Source organism: Sarcophilus harrisii, chromosome 1 (genome assembly GCF_902635505.1).
Source record: "Sarcophilus harrisii chromosome 1, mSarHar1.11, whole genome shotgun sequence".
Taxonomy (NCBI): Eukaryota; Metazoa; Chordata; class Mammalia; order Dasyuromorphia; family Dasyuridae; genus Sarcophilus; species Sarcophilus harrisii.
Window position 1 is genome coordinate 255,023,588 of NC_045426.1, and position 25,928 is coordinate 255,049,515.

A 25,928-nucleotide genomic window follows, 5' to 3' on the forward strand; every position below is an offset into this window, starting at 1 on the left:
ATTATTATGTGCTAGTCACCATGCCTCCTTTCTACTGGAAGGAAGTAATACCTACATAATAAGGACAAAATGCAGAAATAAACAGAAAAGCAATAATGACCAATTCCAAATGGTAGAAAATTGGGATAGCAAAATTTCAAAATAAATGCTTGATATTATATAGGCAAGATATTTTAAAATTCTATTTTCTGTTCTTTTATAAGTGATGATTTTAATTTCTAACCTTCTATAGAATATTATGGGTTTTGTACAGTCAGGCATTATACAAGTTAGATTATTAATCACCAGGAAACTTGGGGAATTTGTTTCCCCATGGGAGACAGCATCTCTCAAAGGCCCTGATCATTCTTTTGATCTTTTTAGTAGAATGAATAAGTTTCTTGTTGTCCTGACTGAACTCAAGCTGAAAGAAGGAATGGAATCTTCCTAGTGAAGGAATCTCTCTCCCTATCTTTCTTTTTAACCCTACCTTAGCACTTAGACATAGCCAAGCCACTGAGCAAACTTACCTCCCCATCTCTGTTCCTAGGGCAAAGGGATCTAAACCACACCAAGAGCTGCCTTCATTGCTTGGCCCCTACCTGTGGTGGTAGTGGGAGGTGAGGAGGTACTTTGCCTCCTTTCTCCCTCCCACCCCAGCTTCCAGATTTATGGAAAAGGAAAGAACTGAGAGATGACCTCACTATTGATACCGATGGGGCAGAAGAAATGGAAGAAGATTTCAGAACTGTATTACATCTATAGTCTTTTTTGAAGATATATTAGGGGTCCAACTTCAGGTGATATGACAGTAAGGAAGGGAATAAATATTAGGGAATAGAAAGAAGTGGATTGTTATATGAAGATAAGAAGGGGAAAAGAATAATTACATGTTATGTAATTGTAAATATGAATCTTGGCTCTAGATAAGAAAAGAGAAAATGCATCTCCTTTCTTTCCTTGTTGGGATGGGAGGGAGTACAAAATTGTACATGTATTGTCAGATCCAGCAATCCATGAATTTTATTTAACATTTTTTCTTTGCTATAAAAAAAGGTTCATTAGGTGGGAAAAGAAGATGATATGACCAGAGATAACTATGTTGGAAAATTATAAAACATCAAAAGATATAAATTTAAATTATTTTAAATACAGAATAGTGAAAATGATAATGGGGAGAAGAAGAAAAAGAGTGAGACCAGAGCTTCTTATAATCACTAAGAGCCTGCTAGGGTTGCTTCATCAAGAACAAGTCACTAACGTCTAACTTCAATTTCTCTTATAGTCTTATGGGGCAAGGAATGTCAGGGGTCCTCAAATTACGGCCCGCAGGCCAGATGCGGCAGCTGAGGATGTTTATCCCCCTCACCCAAGGCTATGAAGTTTCTTTATTTAAAGGCCCACAAAACAAAGTTTTTGTTTTTACTATAGTCCGGCCCTCCAACAGTCTGAGGGACAGTGAATTGGCCCCCTATTTAAAAAGTTTGAGGATCCCTGCTAAGACACACAGAGCCTTTCATCAACTGCCACAAAGCACTGGATAAAGTCCCTCAGAAATCTCCATAGATGAGATATTATGATGTGGGCTGGATGATGAGCCCTGTTAGGGAGTTTCAGGACTAAGCACACCCAAAGACATATATTTAATGGATTGATGTTAACTTGAAGTGTGTTCTCTAGATGAGCTATGAGTTTTTGTCCTTAGTCCTGTACTGATCAACATTCTATTTTAAATCAAATTATTTTTCTTGCACAACATGAGAAATATGAAAATCTGTTTGAAAGGATTGTGCATCTTTAACCCATATCAGATTGCTTTCTGTGTAGGGGAGGGGTAACCAAGGGAGGGAGGGAGAAAAATTTAGCACATATAATCTTATAAAATTGAATGTTGAAAAATATGTTTACATGTATTTTGGAAATAAAATACTATTGAGGAAAAAAAGAAATGAAATCAAAGATCAAGATGAAAGAATAGCTAGCAAGTTTATCATCTTCATAGAAAATAAAATGCTGAGGTGAATAGCCTAACTGGGATGACAAACTCAGTATCTAAAAAGATATTAACAGGTTAACATGAGAGATTGACGCTAATCAAATGAAATATAATAAGAACAAATGTAAAGTTTTATACTTGGGTTCAAAAATTCAATGACACAGGATAGAGAAAATATGATTAGAAAACAGTTCATATAAAAAAGACCTGAGTGTTTTAGTGAATTACAAAGTTAATATGAATCAACAATTTGACATGACATACCCTTTTGGCTCCTTTTTCTTACTTTTGGATACCTTTTTATATGTTAATTTTCCCCCTTAGAATCTAAGTTCCTTGATGGCAGGCACTACTTTTATTTTTTTTACTTGCATTTGTATTCCCAGCCATTAGCATTAGTGCCTAACATAATTATTAAATAAATGCTTATCAACTACTTGGAAAGTAATATAATCTTAAACTGCATTAAAATAAGCAAAATATGGAATGGAGAGGTGGATGTAATTTTATTGGCCCTAGCAAGTGTAACTAAGCACAATGGATAGAAGTGGATTATATAGGAAAGAATACAGGAATTGGAAGCCCCCAGTTAAGAGGCCTGACTCTGCCTCTTTCTACTTGTACAATCTCTGGCAATTCCCCAGACTTCTCTGGAGAATTGAACAAGAGTTGAGGTCCCTTCTATCTCTAACTCTATGTCCCTCAATAATTGTAGGATTCCAAGTTACAGAAAGGCACATTTCTATTTGAAAGAAGAAAAAGCTCCCAAGTAAGTAGAACTATCTAAAAGCATAATTGAATTCCCTTATAGGGAGAGAGAGCCTTGTCACTGGCTGGGTCTTCAAGTAGAGACTGGATAACCATTTATCAGAAATTTGTAGACAAGATTCCTACTCAAATAAGAATTAATATTCTATATAATATGGATACTGAAATGTTAATGTTACTTAGTGTTTGTTATTTTGAATAAATAAATGTTTTTTTTTTTAAAGCATTAGATGGTCTCTAGGGTTCCTTCCAACTAAGATTCTGTAATAACTAAAATTGTGAAAATCAATTGTGTAGCTTGAAAATAAAAGGAGATAGAAGTTCATGTCTGTTGATAATAAGTTCATAGAAAGAAAAAAAAGGAAAAAAAATTTAAAAAGAGAGAAATTCAGGGATAGGAATCTAACTGAGGATCTCTATCCTCTGGCAAACATCCAGTTGGGACCGGCTTAAAAAGTCCAAATCAATTATAAATTGACCCCTCTCCAGCATGTCTCCTTTCATTCAGGGATAATGAATACAGATTAGAAAAGGAACTAATTTGTTAAAGTTATGTTCCCCCTCCTTTTCACAGATACCTTTAATTCCCTCTTGGTAGGAAATTTAATGTGACTCCCTGCCATTCCCACCTCATGCCCCACTACAACACACACACACACACACACACACACACACACACACACACACACTTTTCCCCCCATTAACATTTCAGAAAAACCAGCTTGCTCCTATTTTCTTCCCCAGCCGGATCTGGACCAGACTTTGCCTCTCATGCTTCACATTCCAGAAGCTCTGGCTTCTGCTGAACTCAATTGGGAGGAAGTGGCAGCTAATGGAGTTGGGAAAAGGCCACAACTACCCCAGGCCTGTGGCACATAAGAGAGCAGTTTGGCCCATCTGGAAGTTATTAAGGTTTCCCAACACCTATTGCTGACTTCAAACACTCCCACGGGGGAACTCCTCTTTTCTCTCAGCATGTTCCTCTCTCCCTGCCTCCTGTCTGGAGAAAAACTGCTCAGATACCTACCTACCAACTCAGTGTGATCTCTTCCCTTGGAAACTTTTCAATTGGGGAACACATAGTTATGTGCTGCAACCAGCTCATACCAGCCGATCCTTAAATTTTCAGTATATTTATACTTCAGAAATCTACAAATGCTACAGATTAGGACTTGATTTATTATTTTGTCGATAGTTCATAATTAAAAAAGTGATGGAGAAAATATTAGTAACGCAGATTAAATTTAAACTGTGTACTGTATTGTGTGTATAATTGGGAGTGAGGGTAAAGGGCAATTGTTAAATATTTACCAGCACAGTGATAAACATAACTCCATGAGTAGAGAGGTACATAAGTACAGAGAGAGAGAGAGAGAGAGAGAGACAGAGACACACAGAGAGATTTATTAAGTATTTATTATGTGCCTTTCACTGTGCTAAAGACTAGAAATACAAATACAAGCAAGCAAGAACCATAAAGGAACTTATATCTTAATGGCATTTGAAGACTATACCATGTAAAGATAGCAAGGAAGTTGGGTATCCACCCAGTACCAGGAAAGATGGCAAAAGCTTACATTTGAGGAGGGTTGGGGAAGGGTTAATGAATCATAAGGATTAAGTCTATGGAATGTTTTTGACATTAACTAATCCCAGACAAGAGAAGTTGCCTATCTAGAATCTAGACCAACTGTACCACCAAAAAGATCAATGAAAAAGGAAAAATACCCATGTATACAAAAAATATTTATAGCCATTCTTTTGTGGTGGTAAAGAATTGGAAATTGAGGGGATGTCTATCACTTAAGGAATAACTAAACATGTTGTTTATGATTGTGATGGAATATTATTGTGCTATAAGAAATGACAAGCAGGATGCTTTAAAAAACAATAACAACGCCACCTGAAACTGATACAAAGTGAAGCGAGCAGAACAAGAAGAACATTGTGATGATCAAAAATGACTAATCTATTTCCAGGAATACATTGATCCAAGACAGTTTCAAAGGACTCATAATGAAAAATGATAGCCACCTCCAGAGAAAGAACCAATGGAGTTTTTTTCTGTGTTATTTTATTTTTATTATTATTTTAATTTAATTTAATATTATTGTATTATTTAATTTTATTTGTCATCCTTTCAGGGGATTAACTGCACTTTCTTTTGCAACATGGTTAATAAAATATTTTGCATAACTGCACATAGACAATGTATATATTTTTTATTATAGCTTTTTATATACAAAACATATGCATGGGTAATTTTTTAACACTGACCCTTGCAAAAACTTCTGTTTCAACTTTTCTCCTCTTTCCCCCACTCCCTCCCCTAGATGGCAGGTAGTCCCATACATGTTAGATATGTTAAAGTATGTTAAATACAATATATTTATACAGTTATCTTGTTGCACAAGAAAGATGGATTTTGAAAGAAGATAAAAATAACCTGAGAAGAAAAAAAACAAAAATGCAAGCAAACATTAACAGAAAGACTGGAAATGTTACATTGTGGTCCATACTCATTTCCCAGTGTTTTTTCTCTGGGTGTAGCTGGTTCTGTTCATTACAGATCAATTGAAACTGATTTGGATCCTCTCATTGTTGAAAAGCGCCACATAGACAATGTATATTAAATTGCTTGTCTTTCCAAGAAGAGAATATGAAACTCAAAATTTCTTTTAAAAGAATGTTAAATTTATTTGTTTATATATAATTGAAAAAAGAACTTAAATGCTAAAATAATCATATTAATAATAATAATCCAGACCAGTTTCTCATCACTGGTCTCTCTACAAGTTGCTAGAATTCTTTCCTGTACATTCTCCCTAGTATTTGTCCCATGGGATTGATTTCCAGTTACAAGACCTGGAAAGGTCATTCTGATTGGCATTTGCCACAGCAAAACTCAAGTCTTTTCATTCGGCACTTAAACCCAAAGTTAGTGCTTTTTCCTCTTGTAATAAATTGACAAATTCACCTCCTTCACTGTGAACATAATGCTTCTATTGATGAAGCCTAAAATCCCATAAGTTTCTTCAGAGGTCCTGTCACTGTGTTGACTCAGGTAGAGTTTGCAGGCAAAAAATTCCAAGTCTCTCACAGGAACTGTTCCTATCCTGAATTTGGGCAGCTGATTTGGAGAACCTAGAAGATTTCCTCCCTGCAAGGATTCCCAAGCACTCCCTTCTTAGAACATCCTGCTGAGCTTATGAGACAGTGCTAAGAGCTGTGCTAACTTCTCCCTGCCTCATCAGAATCCTGAGACATTTGTGACTACCTTGGTGTCTGACCATCTGCTTCCATGTCTTTCCAAATGACTGTTCTGTCTGACCCTGGCTTCTCCAGATGCTTGCTGACTATTTTTCCAGTTTTTAACTGCCCTTGGGCCACATTCTCACATACACTGGAATGGGCAAGAAGGAAATTATGCAGATTTCCCTTCCTCTCTCAAGGAAGGTTGGGCAAGGGTAATGAATTCTATCTGTTAGTAAATCTTTGCAGAGAAAGGATTCTCCTTTACAATTTTTTAGGAAAAGGGGAAAAAAGGCATTCAGAGAGAAGAGATAATGTAGTGTATTATAGTGTAGAGGAGACAGATATAGCCTCAGAGTCAGAAAGCCTTTTTTTGAAAGTTCTAACTCAGAAATATATGAGCTGTGAGACTCTGGGCAAACCACTTAATCTTTCAGTGTCCTAGGGAACTCTCTAAGATTATAAATTATCAGAATAAATGTAGTTTGTGGTAGTAAAAAAAAAAAAAAAAAAAAAAAAAAAAAAAAAAAAAAAAAAAAAAAGCTTCTTCACCAGGCAGTCCCTACACCAATGTATTATATCTAGTTTTAAAAGGGTTGTGGAACACATACAAAAATGTTGATAGCAGCTCCTTGTGGTGGCAAAGAATTGGCTATTGAGAGGGTGTCCATCAACTGGGGAATGATTAAATATGTTGTGATATATGAAAGTAATGGAACACTATTATACTGTAAGAAATGATGAGCAGGATGCTTTTTAAAAATAACAACCTGAAAAGATTTACATGAATTGATGCTGAGTGAAGTGAGCAGAATCAGGAGAAAATTGTGTACAGTAACAGCAACACTGTACAGTGATCAGTTTTGATTGACTTAGTTCTTCTCATCAATACAATGATCTAAGACAATTCCAAAAGATTTGTGATAGAAAATGCTATACACATCTAGAAAAAAAAACTACAGTCTGAATGCAGTTCAAAGCACACTTTTTTTTTTCCATTTCTTTGTTTTGTTTTTCCTTTTTCTTACTTCCCCCGCCCTTTTGTTCTGATTCTTCTTTCACAACATGACTAATGTGTAGAGATGTTTAATATGATTGTACATATATAACTTATATCAGATTGCTTGCTATTTTGGGGAATGGAGAGGAAAAGACAAAAACAATTTAGAAATTAAAATCTTATAGAAGTGAATGTTGAAAACTATGTCTACATGTATTTGGAAAAAATAAAATACTATTAAGTGGAAAAATAAAAAGGGAGGTCGGAAGTCAAGGTGACTTATTTTTAAGACTTTCTTGCAGAAAACCACTGACGTTCACTTTCATGTCACTGGGGAAAAGTGAAGAAGGATGGATACTTCCTAAAAGATGGGTCTAGTACAGAATACAACACTTTAATCAATAAACATTTATTAAACATCTTTGATATGCTGGGGATTGTGCTACGATTTACTAAGTCAGATGTGCTAAGCCAGTCAGTTGTGGTTTGTCCTGGTAAGATTTGAAGTATGGGCAAAGAAGAGAGAAGAGGGCATTCACAGGTGTATCGGAGTTAAAGGCAGCTAGGTGGCATTGTAGAGGCAGTGCTGGATCAGGAATCAGGAAGCCCTGAGTTCAAATCCAATCTTAGAACATGTATAAACTTCTGTCTGCCTTAGTTTCCTCATCTATAAAATGATGGTACCTACCTCTCAGGGATAACATGAGGATAAAATTATTTAACATTTAAAGAACTCTGAAAACTTTAAAGCTCATAAATGCTGGATATTATTTTTACCAGGAATGATGAAATGAGCAAAATTGAGAAAAATAACCTGTGATATGTTATTATAGACATAACTGCCTCATAACAGAATGTACGTTTCCTGAAAGCAAGATTTGTTGCAGTTGGGTTTTTTTTGTTTGTTTGTTTTGGTTTTGTCTTTGGTCATAAATTTGAAGCTGAAAGGGTTTCTTAGAGATCATGTAATTTAACCACTTCATTTTTTCAAATAAGAAGACCGAGGCTCAGAAAGGTTATGTAGTCTGTCCCACAAGTAGTAACTCTCCCAGGGAGAATTAAAGCATCCTTTTCCTGACCCCAAAACCAGCGTTTCATCCAGTTCTCTGCATGTTAAAGATATAAAAATCCCCTGCATAGTTTAATAAATGTGTGTTAAATTGAATGTAGTGCTTTTTGTTCTTGTTCAATCATGTCTAACTCTTCATGATCCCAACTGGGCTTTTCTTATCAAATATATAGGAGTCTTCTTTCTTCAGGTCATTTTACAGATGAGGAAACTGAGGCAAACACAGTGTAATGACTTGCCCAGGGTCACACAGCTAAGAAGTGTCTGAGGCTACATTTGATCTCAGGAAGATGAGGCGTCCTGGTTCTGAACTCAGCACCACTTAGCAGCTCTGTAGCACTTTAGAGTTTACAAAGAATCATCTCCACAGTAACCATGTGAGATAGATAATGTATTATGAATCCCATTTTACAGCTAAGGAAGCTAGAGCTTAGATGGGTTACATGACATGCTCAGGATCACACAATTCATGAGTATCAAAGATATTCTGAATTGGAGACCAATAGTCTTTCTACTATTCCAAATTTCTTCTCAATGTGAATGGTATGTTTATACTTATACTTATAAGCTTATACTTTGTAATAAGCTTATGCCATTTTTTGCTTTTGTATCCCTTCTGGAAACATAGTTTTTCAGTCATGTCCCATTCTCTGTGACCCCATGGACCATGTCACACCAATACTATCCAGGGGTTTTCTTTCTTTTTTTAATTTAATTTTAATTTTTGTTTTTTTAATTTATTTAATATTTTCCCCCAGTTACATTTAAAACCAAAAAAGTTATTACATTTGTTTTAAAAATTTTTTAGTTCTACATTCTCTCCCTTAAACCTACCCACAATTAAAAAATGACTTGTGAAATTGTGCAAAACATTTCCATAAAAGTCGAGTTGTAAAAAAAAACAACATAACTTTCTTACCCTATTATGAAAATAAAAACCCTCAAGAAAAATTAATTGAGAGAGAGAGAAAGAAAAGAGAAAAAAGGAGGAAGGAAGAGAACAAAGGAGGGAGAAACAGAGAAATACAGAGAGACAGAATGAGAGAGAGAGAGCTTAAATCTGTATTCAGACACAATCAGTTCCTTCTCTGGGTATAGATAGGATTTTTCATCATAAGTCCTTCAGAGTAGTCATGGATGATTGTACTGCTGAAAATAGCAAAGTCATTTACAGCTGATCATCCCAAAATATTGCTATTATTTTGTATACAGTACATTTCACTTTGCTTGAGTCGGTGGAGGACTTTCCAGGTTGGTTGGTTTGTTTGTTTGTTTTTCCTGAGAGCATCCATAGGGTTAAAGATACTGGAGTGATTTACAATTTCCTTTGCCAGTGGATTAAGGCAAACAGGTTTAAGTAAGTGTCTGAGATGGATTTGAACTCAGGCCTTCTGGACTCCAGCCCCAGAGCCCGATCCATTGAGTCACGTAGCTACTCTGATAGTAGTTACTTAACAAATGCTTGTTGAATGAATGTCTCATGCTATGGATCAAGTGCTGAGTTAGCAGTTGGAGACTGAGCTCAGATCCTGTCTCCATCACTTAACTACCTGGGTGGTCTTCAATTTACCTCTCTGGGCCTTGTTACCTCATCTGTGAAATGAGGGGGCTGCATTCAATGATGTCTAAAGTCCCCTCCAGCTTTAACCTGGTGCCTCGAAGAAGAAATGGCCAGTCCAGAGCCCCGGGGGGCCATCAAGATGGGCAGCCAACCCCAGAGCCCAGAAATCCTACTAGGGGACCCCGGCCTCTCTCAGCAGCTCCTTCTGCTTCTTGGCCCATTTCCCCCGGACAGAATCATCTCAGCAAAGTAGTGACTGCAGTCTTGTTTCCCTTTGAGGAATTCCATTTCCCAAACATCTCAGGGTGTGGTCAGGCAATTGGAGGCAGGCTCCCTCTCCTCCTCCTCCTGGAGGAGGGCCAGCCACTTAGGTTAAGAGCTTCAAGCCTGTGCAGCTTGGCCCTAGTCTTCACCCTGGGGTCCTTGCAGCCAAAGTGTCTGTGCTGCCCCACCCTGTGGCTATATGGCAGCCAGGCCAGGGGAGAAAGGCCCCAGGGCTCTTGGTAAGTGACTAATACCTTCCACAGGCTTAGCTCAAGACTTGGCCCTTGTTCATCCTGGGGTTCAGAACTTCCATTGAGAGGCTCCATCCGGTCATTCTCTGAGCTCCCACTGCCTTCTCTTTCCCTTTTTCCTCTCCCTTCTAGCTTTAAAACTTATTTTGAGGACACTGGTTCAGGCATTTTTTAAAGACTCATCCAAAAAAAGGATCATTGTCTAGAATTCAAACTGACTTCAGAAGTCATCTGATCCAATCTCCTGATTTTGCAGATAAAAAGAATGAGATTCAGAAAAGATAAAGTTCTTTCCTGGAGTCACACAGCAAGAATGATCTAAGGCAGCATATGAACTCAGGACAACTAAATGGCTCAGCGGATAGAGTACCAGGCCTGAAGTCAAGAAAACTCATCCTTCTGAGGTCAAATCTGGCCACAGACCTTACTAGTTGTGTGACCTTGGGCAAGTCATTTAACCCCGATTTTCTCAACAACAACCAAAAAAAAAAAAAAAAAAAAAAAAGAGTACCAGGCTTCGAATCAGAGGGCTTGGGTTCAATTGCTCACTCCCTTTACTTACTTACTAACTCAGTGACTTTGGGCAATTTAGCCACTGTGAGTCCCAATTTTCTCATTTGTTAACCACCATGGGCTTTAATGTCCTTATCTGCAAAATGAGGGGTTTGGACTAAATGATCTCTAAGGTCCTTTTCTACTGATAGTCTGTGATTGCTCCCATGAGACCTAGAAAGGGAGGATAAAACAAAATGCATTTCTGCTCCAGGGAACATGTCTATCAGCAGCACTTCCCCCAGGACCCACTGGTTGTGACAGAGAGTGATACCAGCTACTTCTTCATCTTTTTAAACTTTGACCAAAAAGTCCATAAAAGGAGAAAAATGGGAACAAGCTATTTAAGTTAGAAAGGCTTGGTTCCATGATGGTGGGGCTGGGGTGGGTGGGGCATGCAGGGCTAAAAGAGATTTTTGAATTTGTCAGAAGGGGCTGAAAGGTTTCCGTGGGAACCCCACACTTTCTTGTTCTGAAGTTGTGGTTGAACAAGACTTTGTATCAAGTACCAACTTCCCCAGTGGATAGAGCTGACCCCATTTCCTTTAAGACTTTCAGCCAATCACCTTAGGCCTGGGGAGTGAGGAGAGTTAATTTTTAACTTCTCTGGGGCTCTTCAGGTCTTTTTTTTTTTTTTTTTTTTTCTTTGACTGGCTCATTTCCTGGCTGGTGAAGGGCTGCTTTTATTTGTCAGAACTTTCCCTAACACCAGTAACAAATGGCAGAGTGTTGAAACAAATTTGATGCAGGCCTCTCTCTCAGCTCCCTGTGGGGGAGCTATGATACTGGAGGTGGGGAGTGCGTGGGCCCAGATGTGCTTCTGGCCACCAGAATGAGGATTCCAAGCTGTCTTGCCAGTCTTGGTCACTTGCCAATCAGAAAGTGTTAGAGCAAGGGAGGGACAGGGTACATATGAAACGGTCACAGATGTTCAAGAGGAGAGTCCAAGAAACAGAAAGTCCCAGGTGATGTGAGGAGTAATGAAGAGGAAAGATGATAGTGGATTCGAAATTAGAAGATGCAGCATGGAACAGGGGAAAGCCCTTTAGCTCTCTTGAATTGAAGGACCTGGATTTAAATCCTGCCTCAGGTACTAATTTGCTGGTCTTGTAAATCACTCCAGGAAGTGGCCTACTGGTTCAGAGATACCTGGTTAAGAGCTAGCCCTTTCTAATTGAGTTCCAAGGGCACTATCAGCTTCAACAGTTTGGTGTGAATGCCTTTTCCCACCTTTCTTCCCTTCCTTCCACTCAGAGGATAAATAAAAATAAGGGGATGAATTCTGGACACAACTTCTGTTTGGGCCATTGATTTTCCAAGGGCAAAATGGATAAGGTAGCTGGCAGTTTACTTTGTGGGTTCCTTCACTTAAAGGGGAAGGGTCAAGTCTCTGAACAAGTAGGCCACTTCCTGGAGTGACTTACAAGGTCAGGAAGTTCCCTGATGCTCAAAATTATCTCTTGGGCTAAAAATAATTATAATAAACTGAGGGGGAAACATTAAGTCAAAGGCAGAGCTGTTCTTTATGACTGCTGGCCAAGCCTCAAGCTTCTAAAGGGCCATACCCTGGACAGATTCCTCCAGGAGGAAGATGATGGGCTAGTGTCCCCTCAAAGTGTGATAACTGTTGCCAAAAAGAAACTCTTACAAAAATCATCCTTTGACTTCTCTCAAACAACCTGAGGTAGAGAAAATCTAGCTCTTTGTGAATAAATTTGCCTTTCATTTGCATTTTAGCCTTTCATTTTTACCACTATCATTTCATTAATATGAAAATAATTGAGGAAGGAGGAAGCAGGGTAAAATATAACTGTGCCCTTTATCTGCAGCCTCTCTAGAAACCCTCTCTGAAAATATTGGTCATTCACATGTTAATTTGAATGAATTTACTGGAATCTTTTCTAACTCAGTTAGTTGGATACTTGAGGAATGATGGGCAAAGGCGCTAGACATCCTTGGGAAGGAGGAAGATGAAGAGAGGTTTCCCTTACTTGACAATTTTACCTCAAGATGACAAGATAACAAGACATTAGGCCCTTATTGTGTGCCAGGCACTTTGCTAAGTTCCTGGAGCTGGAGGTTAACTTGGGATCTGCAAACTGTTTTTAGTTTTTACATTGCATTTATTTATTTATTTATTTATTTATTTTTGCTGAGGCAATTGTGATTAAGTGACTTGCCCAGGGTCACAGAGCTAGGACGTGTTAAGAGTCTGAGGCCACATTTGAACTTGGGTCCTCCTGACTTCAGGGCTGGTACTCTGTCCGCTGGGCCACCTAGCTGCCTGTTTTTACATTTTAATAATTGAATTTTGATATAATTGGTTTCCTTTGTTATATATTTTTGAAATATGAATCTGAGAAAAGGTACACCGGTTTCACTAGCCTGCTCAAGGGAGCCATGACATGAAAATGGCTGAGAACCCCTGACCTGAAGCTTGTTTTGATATTCAGTTAATTCGGGGATGATTCAGCTCTAGGAAATCTGAGTTATGCTACCCAAACTCTCAAAAGACTTATTTGTACCAGAAAAGCAATTTATTCATTTACTTCAATATGAATATAACTATGATTGCTAGGCAACAGGAACACCCATTGTGTCAGTTCTGAGAACACCCACTTGGGAAATTGAATCAAGTTCAGAAGGATGAATTAGTGAAAATATTTTTGAAAGGCATAAAGTACATGACAAATAATTGGACGATCATTATTAGTGGATGCAAAAAGATATACAGTGAGGTAGATGACCGTTAGGTCTAATTTCATCAAGTTACCATAAGTCATCATTCTCCAGCCTTATGATAGCTCAGCCAAGTTAACGCTATCATATAATTAAATCAAGGTTTTATTTCAAAGTTACAAAATGTTGGAAGGATTCAAATTCTATCCCTCATATTATCAAAAGTTTTCTCTTTTTTTAACCAATACTTGAAAAGCTTTGGAATCATGATAAGGATTTATAAGATCAATATAAAACTAAATGAGGGTGTGATAAAGTTTTTGAACATAATAGGAGTTCCCATTCAAAATATACTTTACACATTATTGTTGTTCATTCTTTCCAACACCCAATTTGAGGTTTTCTTGGCAAAGATAATGGAGTATTTTGACAAATCCTTCTCCAGCTCATTTTACAAATGAGAAAAATGAGGCAAACAGGGTAAAAGGATTTGCCCAGGGTCACACAGCTAATAAGTATCTGAGGCCAGATTTGAATTTAAGAAAAGGACGCCCAGCACACTATCCTCTGCCTACTTCACACTTAATGGATTCAAATTCTATAGCACAGTTCAATAAGGCAATCAGTCAGAGCACCATCTCCCCTGTACACTACTAGACTCAATCATGTTTTCCTCTCCTTATTCTGATTTTCCCTTTTTTTCTGTCACCTTGATGATCCTGACATTTTTCTAGTCTTCTCATCAATACCTGATTTCAACGTCCCTCTGTCTTCCCTCTTGAATCCCATCCCTGTTTTGTCTCTGCAGCAGGATCTCTTGTGAGTTTTTTTTGGGCAAATTTTATCTCAAACACTTCTCTCATTTGATCTCATTCTAATTCATCTTCATTTTTATTTCTAATGTCTGATCTTGGGTTGTATCATGGTGGGATCTGTCTTATGTCTCACTGGCGAGATGTAAGAAAAATGGCCTTTATCGACAACTCTCTTCTCCAATACCAGACTAGGTTGGCTTGGTGGATGAAGGATTGGGCCCGACTTCAAATGTGCCTCTGAAATTTGCTCACTCTGTGACCATGAGTAACGAGCTCTCCTGTTCTCAGGTAAATGCTAAAACTGTAAGTTATAAATGTACTTTGGCCTTGGGAAAAATAGTCTTGTAAGCAAGTAAAATAAAGGACCAGCTCACCTTTTTTCCTTACCAGTACTGGTGACCTAGTGATTCATATCTAAGCAAGAAAGTAAAGAGGAAATGAACAACAGCATCAGTTAAGTCTTTTTCTATAAACTCTGATGGTATGAAATGCTATTCTAACTCGGTACATAGACAATCAGCTCTTCTCAAGCCTGGATAAAGGAAAATTCCCCTTCAGCCTCCTTAGGGATGGCATAAGAATAACGAAGTTAGTGTGTAGAAAGCACTTTGGAGATCCCAGAGGACATTTCTACAGGAGCAAATTCTTCACTTAGTGCACTTTCAAGATCAATTTTAGCTGATGTAGTGGGTAAAGCCCTGGACTGGAAGTCAGGAGACTTTCCTAAAGGCAGTTCTACCAGTAAGTTTCTGAACACTTCTTTGGACCTCGGGTTCCTCCTCTGTAAAATGGAGTGGCTGGAATAGATTATTTCCAAGACTCCTTCCAAATCTAGTATTTTCTAACTCTCTGAAGGAGGGAGGGATAAGCATCATTTTTTCATAAGCCTGGGGCAGGCTTGAAGATTAGGAAATTTTAAGGAAATGTATTTTTTTTCTTGACCTTGAAACTCCTTGAGCTTCCCTGACTCCCCTCCCCTCAAAACATTATGTCCTCTATCAAGCAGGTGTTTTGGTGTGTTCACAAGTACCCAGGATTTAGCTGTCTTAAGAGTGATACATTCATAAGAAGGACCAGCTCCCTATATTGACTGAGTAGATACTCAGTATAGAACATATAACTGCTAACATCTGCAGCCCATCTGGAAATCAGACCATGATCTGGAGAGAGCTGATTCTCTAGGAGCATGATGAAAACAGTTTCATTTCCTTGATCTAGACAACTTAGGAGAGGAACAAGATTGACTCCATCTTGAAGTAGTGAGAAACCTTAAATAAGGAACCACTGTGGCAAGCATACTCTTACAAAACCACAAGGACGCTAAGAAGGCAAACCATTTTAAAATTTAAATAAAAGAATTGCAGAATGTTAGAACATGCTTGAAATTTTTCCACTGTTGCTTAATAGACTTCCCCTAATTAACGGATTCCTCCTCTTCCTCCCCCACTACTGGCCCCAAACCATAAAAATTTAGAGCTTTGCCAGGTAGAACAGAAGACAATGCTGAGAAGGCTGACTTTGTTTCCCACTTTTTTTAAATAAGTAAAATCTATTGAACTTGGATGTGACTGATTCCAATCTAGTTCTTTGACACAACAAAGGATGATATCCCATGGGAAGCGGTGAGGTATGCTTCTTGTATGAATAGGCCTCCTAAAATTGACTTGTTTACTATCAATAAAGCCCATAATATTGGGTCTATATCCCAAAGAAATCATAAAAGAGGGAAAACGACCCACAGGTGCAAAAAATGTTTGTTGCAGCTCTTTTTGTGGTAGCAAGGAATTGGAAAATGAATAGATCTATCAATTGGGGAATGGCTGAATAAGTTATGGTATATGAAAGTAAAGGGATTTTATTATTTTATGAGAAATGATGAACAGGCTGATTTTAGAAAAGCCTGGAAAGATTTACATGAGCTGATGATGAGTAAGGTGAGCAGAACCAGGAAAACATTATACATAGCAACAGGATTGTGTGATAATCAACTATGACAGACTTGTTTCTTCCCAACAAGTCAGTCATCCAAAGCAATCCCAATAAACTTTGGATGGAAAAATATCATCCACATCCAGAGAGGGAACTGTGGAGACTGAATGTAAAGCAACACATAATATTTTCTTCTCATTCCAAACTTAGTACTTACACAGCTCTCAGAGGGATGCTAAGTGGCTGAGAACCAGCAGGAGGGCATCAAGTGCCTAGAATGGGGAAATTAAGAGTGAAGAGAATAGAGGTACCACCCAAACTCTACATAGAAGAACTAGTAAGGCAAAACTCTCCTTTCTGATTTTTACAAGGATTGGCTGTAATGCTTTTCTTCCCCTAGGAGGAAGAGAGGTTGACCACAGACCTGAATTACCTGTCAGATATTTTATCTATGGTAGGTAGAAGATGCTTTCTTCAATTTGGTGTATATCTGTGTGTGAATGGGGAGTAGGAGCTATCTCTTTCAGTCTCTTTCTATCTCTGTCTCTCTTTCTCTAGTATCATTTTTAAGCAGATCAGAAAGAGCCTCAGCACGTTAAACCACTAAGGCAGCTTCACCCATGAATGTTAAGGCAAATGCACATTTATCTTTTGGGGAAATCATCCAATGAGCAGGGTTTTGTCTTAGTAAAAGTAAACTAAATTCAGATTTTTATAAGGGAGGTTTCTTGGGAGAAGAAATTTACAGTAGATAAAACAAAACTGGATTTCATCTTTCTTGTCTCTGCCATACCTAATAATAATAATCTTATTGTTCTGAACCTGTGATTTCATTGCAATGAGGAACTGGAAGTTCTTTCTGACAATGGTGGAAACTCCCTCCACCTTTGGAGATTAAATCACCTCTAACTTAAAATCTTCAAGCACTGAAAGCCAAAGCAATTTGCCTATAGTCACAAAGCTGGGAAGTGTCACCCAGCCAGCAAGTAACAGCATTTCACACTGATGTAACACTTGGTGGCTTGCAAAGTACAACACTGCTGTGAAGTGAGTAATGTTAATATTATCCCCATTTCACACATAAGGAAACAGGCCTAGTAAATGATCACATTAAAACTAGATCTTCTTACTCAAAGTCCAACGGTCTCTCCCCTCTTCCATGCTGCCTCCAAAGGTCTGAGAGGCTATTTGGAATTAAAATTGAATGAATCAGCAGTTTGGGTTTTAAACAAAGAATGTCTGCCGAGATAGCTGTTTGGTTCCTAGAACATGATTGGGCTATTCATAAGTGTTGCAAATTGGGATCTTCTCTTTTTTTATGAAGAAAAGGTATTTCATAGACACCAAATTTTCTACTCTCAAGATCCCCTCCGGTGCCCCCAGATCCAGCCTAGACATGCCTGCCACTCACACTAAGCAAAATTTCAGGGACCTCTCAAAGCTAACAGCCATTGGACTTCCTCTCTTCTCATCATCCTGTCACCCCTTTTTCATTGGACACATTTTCAAAAAAAAAAATTACTCATCCACTGGAGACAGTTAAGGTAAAAGACTCATGAAGTAGACTCCTACATAGCCCATGAAGAGCTCCAAATTATCCCAACCTCAATCCCTTTATCAGTATCATATTTCCTGACTAAATTGACCTACAGAACCAAGGTCCCTCTTAAGTTGAATCTCTGGTGCATATGAAATATCCTTTCTTAACCAGGTCCAAAGAACACAGATTTAGATCTGTAAGGGATCTAAGAAGCCATCTTGTCCAACACTCTCATATTACAGATATGGAACCCGAGGCCCCAAAAGGTTGAGTTTTCCAAGATTGTAGGTGGTAAAAGAGAGAACTGAGATTTGAACCCAGGTTGAAATCCAGGGATCTTTCCTCTGAACCAGATTTCAACTCAGGAACATAGTAATTGGTCTCATAAACTCCTGAAATCTTAGAACTTCAAGAGTCTTTAACTGTCACCAAACTAATCCCTCTATTTGACAAATGAGAAAACCAAAAGATCACAGTTAGTCAGTACCTACCAGAGACTAAAACCCATGTCAGTCAGTCCAAAAACATTAATAATTGCCCACCATATGCCAAACACTATTCTAGGCACTGGGAATTCAAATACAAGATGGAATTGTCCCTGTTTTCATTCTATTGAGAGAGAGAGAATGTAAAAAATATTCATAATTATTTTTTGAATGAATACCAGGCAGATGGGGGCACAAAGAAGAGCACCTGAGCGTGGAGTCAGGAAATTATCTTCAAATCAGGCCTCAGATACTACTAGCTATGTGATCTTAGACATGTCACTTAATCTCTGCCTCAGTTTCCCCATCTGTAAAATGGAGGTATAATAATATGTATCTCTCAGAGCTGAAAAGCACTTAGTACAGTGCCTAGTACTATGTAAAAGTTAATATTGTTGTTAGCTATTAAAATAAAGATAAGATAATCTGGGGAGGAAGGGCATCAGCATTTGAAGCAGGTAAAGAAAACTTTCAAGGGTTAGCTAGGTGGTACAATGGATAAAGCACCAGTCCTAAAGTCAGAAGGACCCAAGTTCTTCAAGCCTCAGATGCTTCCTATCTGTGAGATCCTGGGAAGGCCCCTTAATCCTGATTGCCTTCCAAAAAAAAAAAAAAAAAATTATAAGTAGGAGGCAGTGTTTGTTCTAAGTCTTAAAAAAAAAAAAATGCAAGACTCTTTGAGGTGGAAATGAAGGAAAGCATTCCAGGCCTAGGAGACAGCCAGGATTCAGGCACAGAAACTGGAAAGAAGGTGCTCTGTAAGAAAGAGTAAGACCAGTTGTTGGCCCATCAAGTATGGGACGAGTGTATAGTGAGACCTGAAACATAGATTGGGAACAGGACTTTAAAAGCTAGAGGAGTTTATATTTATTTTATCCTTGAAGTCTCCAGCCCTGACCCAGTACCCTGGTCTCTGTCCTCGGTGCAAAGTCCAGGTATAAGAACCATGAAGAGTGAACTGGCAAAATGAGCAATCAACAAGATTCAAAGAGTTCCAGAGTGTGCCTTCTAGCCTCGGTTACAAGTAGTTACCAGAACAATTGTTGAACAATAGGGAAAGGACACTGATTTCTACCCAATGTTTACAACCAGTGAGTGGGCTTTCTTCCAAAGCCTTTTTTCCTTCCTCCCTCTTCTATGGGCAGATCTGTCCTCTGTGGGAGGGTGACTTCAAGATCAATTCTGGACTTTAGGGATTGGGGGACTCGGAGTCAAGACACAATTTGGGGCTAACTCATTTCAGGGAGACTTTGGCTAAGTTTGGGAGCACTCCTCATGGACTTTTCAGCTTCCTCATTTGTGAAACTGAGGGTCAGGTGCTATTTCATATCCCATCAACCTCCATTGTTCTATGTTCTAAGGTCATCTTAACTCTGACATTCTGTGTTCTGTGCTCTAAGATCTCCTTCTTTTTTTTCCCTCAATAGTATTTCATTTTTCCAAATACCTGTAAAGATAGTTTTCAACATTCATTTTTGTAAGACTTGGTGTTCCAAATTTTTCTCCCTCCTTCCCTTACCTCGTCTCTCCCCAAGACAGCAAGCAATCTGATATAGGTTAAACGTGCAATTCTTTTAAACATATTTCCTTATCTGTCATGTTGTGCAAGAAAAATCAGATCAAAAAAGGGAAAAACCATGAGAAAGAAAGAAAAACATCAAGTAAACAACAACACAGTAAAAAATACTATGCTTCCATCCACATTCAGACTTCATAGTTCTGTCTCTGGATACATTTTCCATCCCAAGTTCTAAGATCTCTTTTTAATGATCATTCCTCATTCTAAGGTCTTTTTCACTTTCAAATCCTATTTTCAAAGGGTTCTGACTTTCTGGGCTTCTGTAAAAGATGCAGACAATACTGTCTCTGAAAGACAGCGAGCATTTATTAAACACTCACTACATCCCTAGCATGTGATAATCTTTGGGGATACAAACAGTCGAAGAAAGAGTCTTCTTTTCCTTAACTCATGGCAGGCTTGAAGTTGAGGACCCTGGAAAGCTGTTAAAGAAGCAAAACGGAGAGAGGCAGAATTCTCTCAGTAAATACTTAGGGAAATGGTCTTGTTTCTAATGGAATCCCAAATTCATATTCATAATACCTGGTCCACCAGGAGGGTTCCCGTAAATTCAAGTAGAAACAGGGGGTGGGAGAGCAGAAATAGGAAACCAGAAGAAGCCGGAGAGGTGAAAAGAGACAAACTCACAAGAAGAAGTTTCACTGTAGAAACCTCTGGCTCTATCCTCACTTCCAAATCTAAGGGCAGAGATGGGAAGGGCTATCCAAGTCACTCCGCCCTTACTTTAAAGTGAGGCAGAATATTTTTATGGTGTAGAAAAACTAAACAGAAAGAAAAAAATTGTTTCCTGTATGTTTCTGAATGCCTGGAGACACACACACACACACACACACCCATCTCCCAGAGTTCTAGCCTTAAAGGGACACATGCTCACACCCTTTTCCTTACCTTGGACAGAAAAGATACGGATGAGCTGAGGCAGGGGACTGCTGGATGCTCAGTTCCGGGAGAGCTTAGTTCATGGACTCTGAGCAGTCAACATGAACTCAGCCCAACCAGCTCTAGGGACTGAAGACAGAAGTTTTGAGTTCTCTCTCTGAAGTAATCTGACTTCCCCTTCCCTCCCAGAGAGAAGCAACCACTTCCTTGTGTGGGCGTTGGGGGATTGCAGCCCCAGCAAGCTGTCTGCCTGCCCTGCCTTGCCTCCCTCCCTCCCTCCCTTCCTCCTGCTCTCTCTCCCGCCTTCCTCCCCTCCCTCTCTCACTCCCTCCTTCCTCCCCTCCCTCTCTCGCTCCCTTCTTCCTTCTCTCCCTCTCTCACTCCCTCCTTCCTCCCCTCCCTCTCTCGCTCCCTCCTTCCTTCTCTCCCTCTCTCGCTCTCTCCTTCCTTCTCTCCCTCCTCCTGCCGGGCAGGGCTCTGCCAGGCTGCCTGTACCCTGACCACTTCCCTTCTTGCGCTTGGAAACACAGAAGGAAAGGTGTTTCGCCCTTCAAGTGCCTCCCAAGTCCTGTGCCTCCAAGAGATGCTAAGAAGGCTCATCAATTCATTCAAACCTTCAGCGGACAGCAACCCTGCCCTCTTCACTGGGTCAGAATTAGAGAAGTTTTAGCCTCTGCCCAGAGTGAGATTCTGAGACAAGCAACTAGAACACCAAAGCCACGTCTGCCCAGCTCCCCTTCCCTTCCCCCTGGAGTTTCATACCAGTGTGGACTTCCCAACTTGAGAAGTCTGTGGTTTGTGGTAGGGTTGGAGGATGGAGGGGATGGAGGGAGGAGGAACGAACAGGAGTCTTCTCATTCTTAATGCTCATCCCCTAGTAAACGGTAGCATGTGGAACAGTAAATAGAGAGCTGACCTCAAAGGTTTGGGTTCAAATTCTGTCACTAATATATGTTGGATATGTGATCCTAGACCAATGAAACAAATCTAAGCCTTATCCTTATTTGTTTATCTATAAATTGTTTCTCCACAGGAGAATATCTTTGAGAATAGGGACTATTTTTTTTCTTGGTCATGGTATCTCAAGTGCCTGCACCCAGTAGGTGCTGGAAAAAAAAATGCTAAGTTGTTTTAAAATTGAATTTAAAATACTACAATAAGATTTAGAGCCCGAAGGGATCTTGTCAGGTAATATAGTCCACTTCCCTCCACCCCACCCAATTACACAGATCTCTGGAGACTGAAGGGAAGTGACTCATCTATGGTCATACACAACCAATGAGCCCTCGAGATCTCTGACTAAAGGAAGTGAAGGTGAGAGGAAGGGATAAAGAGTAGGAGGAAGAAAGAAGAGGGGAAGGGGAAGTAGAAGAGAAATATTGAAAAATGGATGCTGGATTCAAATACTGAGTTTGCTATTTTCTACCCCTGTTATTCTGAGCTTAACAAATTACTTTTTCATGTCTCAGTTTTTTCATCTGTAAAATGAAGGAGTTGGACTAAATGGCCTCTAAGATCTCTTTCAGTTTGAAATCTCTGATCCTGTGATAGTGGAATCTAGAATTTTGAAACTATGTAGAGTTTTCAGAAATAAAGAATCATGGAATTTGAAAGCCTCCTAGACCTTAAAAGATTCTCTAAATCAGAGATTATCTGATCAGAATTTGGAAGGGACATTTTGCAATCCAAACTTATTCACCCTCAGGCCCCATTTTACAGAGGAAAAAACTGAAGGCCCAACAATACAAATAGCATATTTCAATGTTAATTGAAATTATCAATATTTTATGTCAATCTTTTAACTGCTTAATGCTTCAAAAATACATTTTTAAAAATCATTTTCTCTCCCACAGATTGGCCAGGAACCGGCAAAGATCAGGATCTCCCCTTGCCTTGGTTCTGGAGTCCATCACAGGCAAAGTCATCAGGGGGTCAGCAGTTTGAGTAAACCCAAAGATAAACCCTGAAACTGGCTCTTTAAATTAATCTGACTCCTAAAATTCATCCAAGGCTTAATCCCTCACATTCCTGATCTGTTTACCCTTTCTCACCATATGCAAAGCTGAGTTTTGAAGCAGTTGCATAACTCTCTCACCTCCTTGCTCTGGTCCCCGCCAAATTCCCTCCCTCCTAGGCCTGGCACACCCAGACAAGCCCCACACTCTCAGCTCACAGCTTCCTGTGGTTTCTTAGTGGCTCTTGTAGAACAAGATCCAGTGGACCAGACTGAAGGGTGGGGTAGGGCAAGGAAGGGTAGTCCCATAAAGGAATAACTGTCCCTTTCTTTCCATGAGCCTGGGATGAGAGGCCTTCTTTCCAACTGAGGTAAACCATAGGGCCAAAGGCTTCATAGACTTGGAACTATTCCTAGGCTCAAGTCAGGCACCTTCCAATACAGCCTACCAAATGTGCCTTCTATTCTACTATCCCAATTCAGGGTAACTAACTACCCACGGGACTCGAGGAAGCAAGCCCCTTCACCCAACACTTCTCATGCTTAGGATAAACACACAGTGGTAGGGAAGCTGAGTAGTGCCGTTGATAAAGCACTGGCCCTAGAATCAGGAGGACCTGAATTCAAGCAACAGACCTGAGGATGGATACATAACATAGATCCCCTCTGATCTCTGATGAGATGATTTCTGACTAGATAATCTTTTAAGGTCTAAAAGGCTCTGAAATTCCATGATTCTTTATTTCTGAAACTATATAGTTCCAAAATTCTAGGTTCCACTTCTGCTAGTCTTATCCCAGGATCAGAGATTTCAAACTGAAAAGGATCTTAAAGGTCATTTAGTCCAAACCCTTCATTTTACAGATGAAGAAACTGAGATATAAAAATGTGATTTGTTAAGTGATTTGCCCAGGATCACACAGGTTGAAAATAACAGCTAAGATTTGAGCCCAGCAGATATTTTTCTATACTCCTTTATAGACCTGGGCGAGTCACTTAACCTGGGTTGTCTTTTTTTTTTAATGGCAAAAATGCACGAAATCCACAAACTCAGTGTCCTCCTCAACTTTCCAACTTCCTTCCTCACCTTATGGCCAGTTAGTTGCCAACTTTGTTGAGAATATCTCCAAGGATTTATCCCATACTGACCTCTCTGTCTCAGATCTTTCCTATTCATCCTATGATGAGTAGTTTCAAAAGAAGTGTGCTGGAGTTAGAGTCAGGACATTCATGTTCAAACCTAGCCCCAGAAAATCATTAGTTATTTGACCTTTAGCAAGTTTTGTATTTCTCTGTATTTCAGTTTTTTTTCTTTCTTTTCTTCTTTTTTTTTTTTTTTTTTTGCAATTCTTCTAAACATATTTCCATATTTGTCATGCTGCAGAAGCAAAATTAGATCAAAAGGAAAAAAAAAACAAGCAAATAAACAAACAACAACAAAAAGTAAAAATAACATGCTTCGATCCACATTTGGGCTCCACAGTTCTCTCTGTGGATATGGATGACACTTTCCATCACAAGTTTATTGGAACTGCCTTGAATGCCCTCATTGTTGAGAAAAACCAGTTCTATAACAGTTGATCATCACATAATTTTGTTCTTACTGTGTACAGTGTTCTCTCAGTTCCATATAAGTTCTGCTCAGTTCATATAAGTCTTTCTGGGCTTTTCTGAAATCAGTCTGCTCATCTTTCTTCCATAATTTAATCAGCCATTCCCCAACTGATGGGCATCCACTCAGTTTCCAGTTCCTTGCCATTACAAAAAGGGCTGCTACAAACATTTTTGCACATGTGGGTCCATTTCCCTTTTTTATGATCTCTTTGGGATACAGACCCAATAGAGATACTGCTGGATTAAAGGGTATTCACAGCTGATAGCCCTTTGGGCATAGTTCCAAATTGCTCTCCAGAATGATTGAATCATTTCACAACTCCATGATTTGTATTAGTGTCCTAGTTTTCCCACAGACTCTCCCACTTTTATCATTATTTTTTCCTGTCAGCCAATTTAAGAAGTGTGAAGTTGTACCTCAGTTTCTTTATCTGTAAAATGAGGGCATCATTTTTCATGGCCTTTAATGTCACTTTCTATGCTAAGTCTATGATCCTATAATTTTTAGGAAGAACAGGTCTGATCATGTTGCTCACTTATTCAGTAAACTTCAATGGCTCCCTATTACCTCTGGGCTAAACTACAAATTCTGGTTGACATATACAACCCTTCAAAAACTGACTCCAACCTACCTTTCTAGCCTTATTACAAAATTACTTCCCTTCACAAACCCTACACTTCTATGAAACTAACCATCTTCCGGTTCCTCATACCCAGCACTTAACTTTGCCCTGAGGTCTAGCAAGCACTCCCTTTCACATCTCTCTCAGAATCCCTTAGTCTCCATTAAAACTCAGCTCAAACATCACCTTCTATCTCTCAGTTGCTAATACCTTTTTCCATCTTCTTGTTATTTAGTTGTATTCCAGTCATATTCAACTCTTCATGACCCTATTTGGGGCTTTCTTGGCAAAGATACTACATTAATTTGCCCTTTCCTTTTCCAGTTCATTTTACAAATGAGGAAACCGAGGCAAACAGGGTAAAGTGATTTTCCTAGGGTAACACAACTAGTAAGTGTCAGAGGTCAGGTTTGAAGTCAAGACTTCCTGACCCCAGGCCCAGTGCCATATCCACTGTGCCACATAGCTATCTCAAACTGCCCCATCATGCTCCCAAATTCCTAAATCATTGTGCATCTATTTTGCTTATATCTGTATATACACATCTCCAGGTATCCTGCACAGGGACTATTTCAATAGTAGTTGCTTGAAGCTCTTTTTGTATTGGCAAAGATTGGAAAATGAGTAAGTGCCCATCAATTAGGGAATGACCAAATAAGTTATGGTGTATGAAAGTAAAAGAATATTTTTTTTTATAAAAATGATAAACAAGTTAATTTTAGAAAGGCCTGGAAAGATTTACATGATCTGATGCTGAGAGAAGCAAGCAGAACCAGGAATACATTGTACACAATAACAGCAAGAATATGCGATGGACAACTATGAAAGACTTGGTTCTTCTCAGTGGTTTAGTGATCCAAGGCAATCCCAATAAACTTTGGATGGAAAATGCCATCTATATCCAGAGAGAGAAATATGGAGACCGAATGTAGATCAACACAGGCTAAGTTCATTTTTTTTCTTCTGGCTTTTTTTTTTCCCTCGTGGTTTTTCCCTTTTGTTCTGTTTTTCTGTCCCAACATGATTCATATGGAATTAATGTACCTGTACAACCAAAAAAAACAAAAAACAAAAAACTGTTGCTTTACATATAACTGGGGAAAATGTTTAAAAAGAAAGAAAAGAATAGTAGTTGCCTG

The 25,928-nt window shown here is 39.0% G+C and overlaps 1 protein-coding gene across 1 annotated transcript in view; it reads right to left on the reverse strand.

Moving 5' to 3' along the window:
• Positions 1-20,853, reverse strand: part of ARPC1B (actin related protein 2/3 complex subunit 1B) — a 46,452-nt gene extending 25,599 nt beyond the window's left edge. Inside the window, exon 1 of the mRNA XM_031940591.1 lies at positions 20,608-20,853. The gene's annotated coding sequence lies outside the window, so the exon portion shown is untranslated. The remainder of the gene's footprint in view (positions 1-20,607) is intronic.
• Between the last annotated feature and the right edge of the window lie 5,075 nt (positions 20,854-25,928).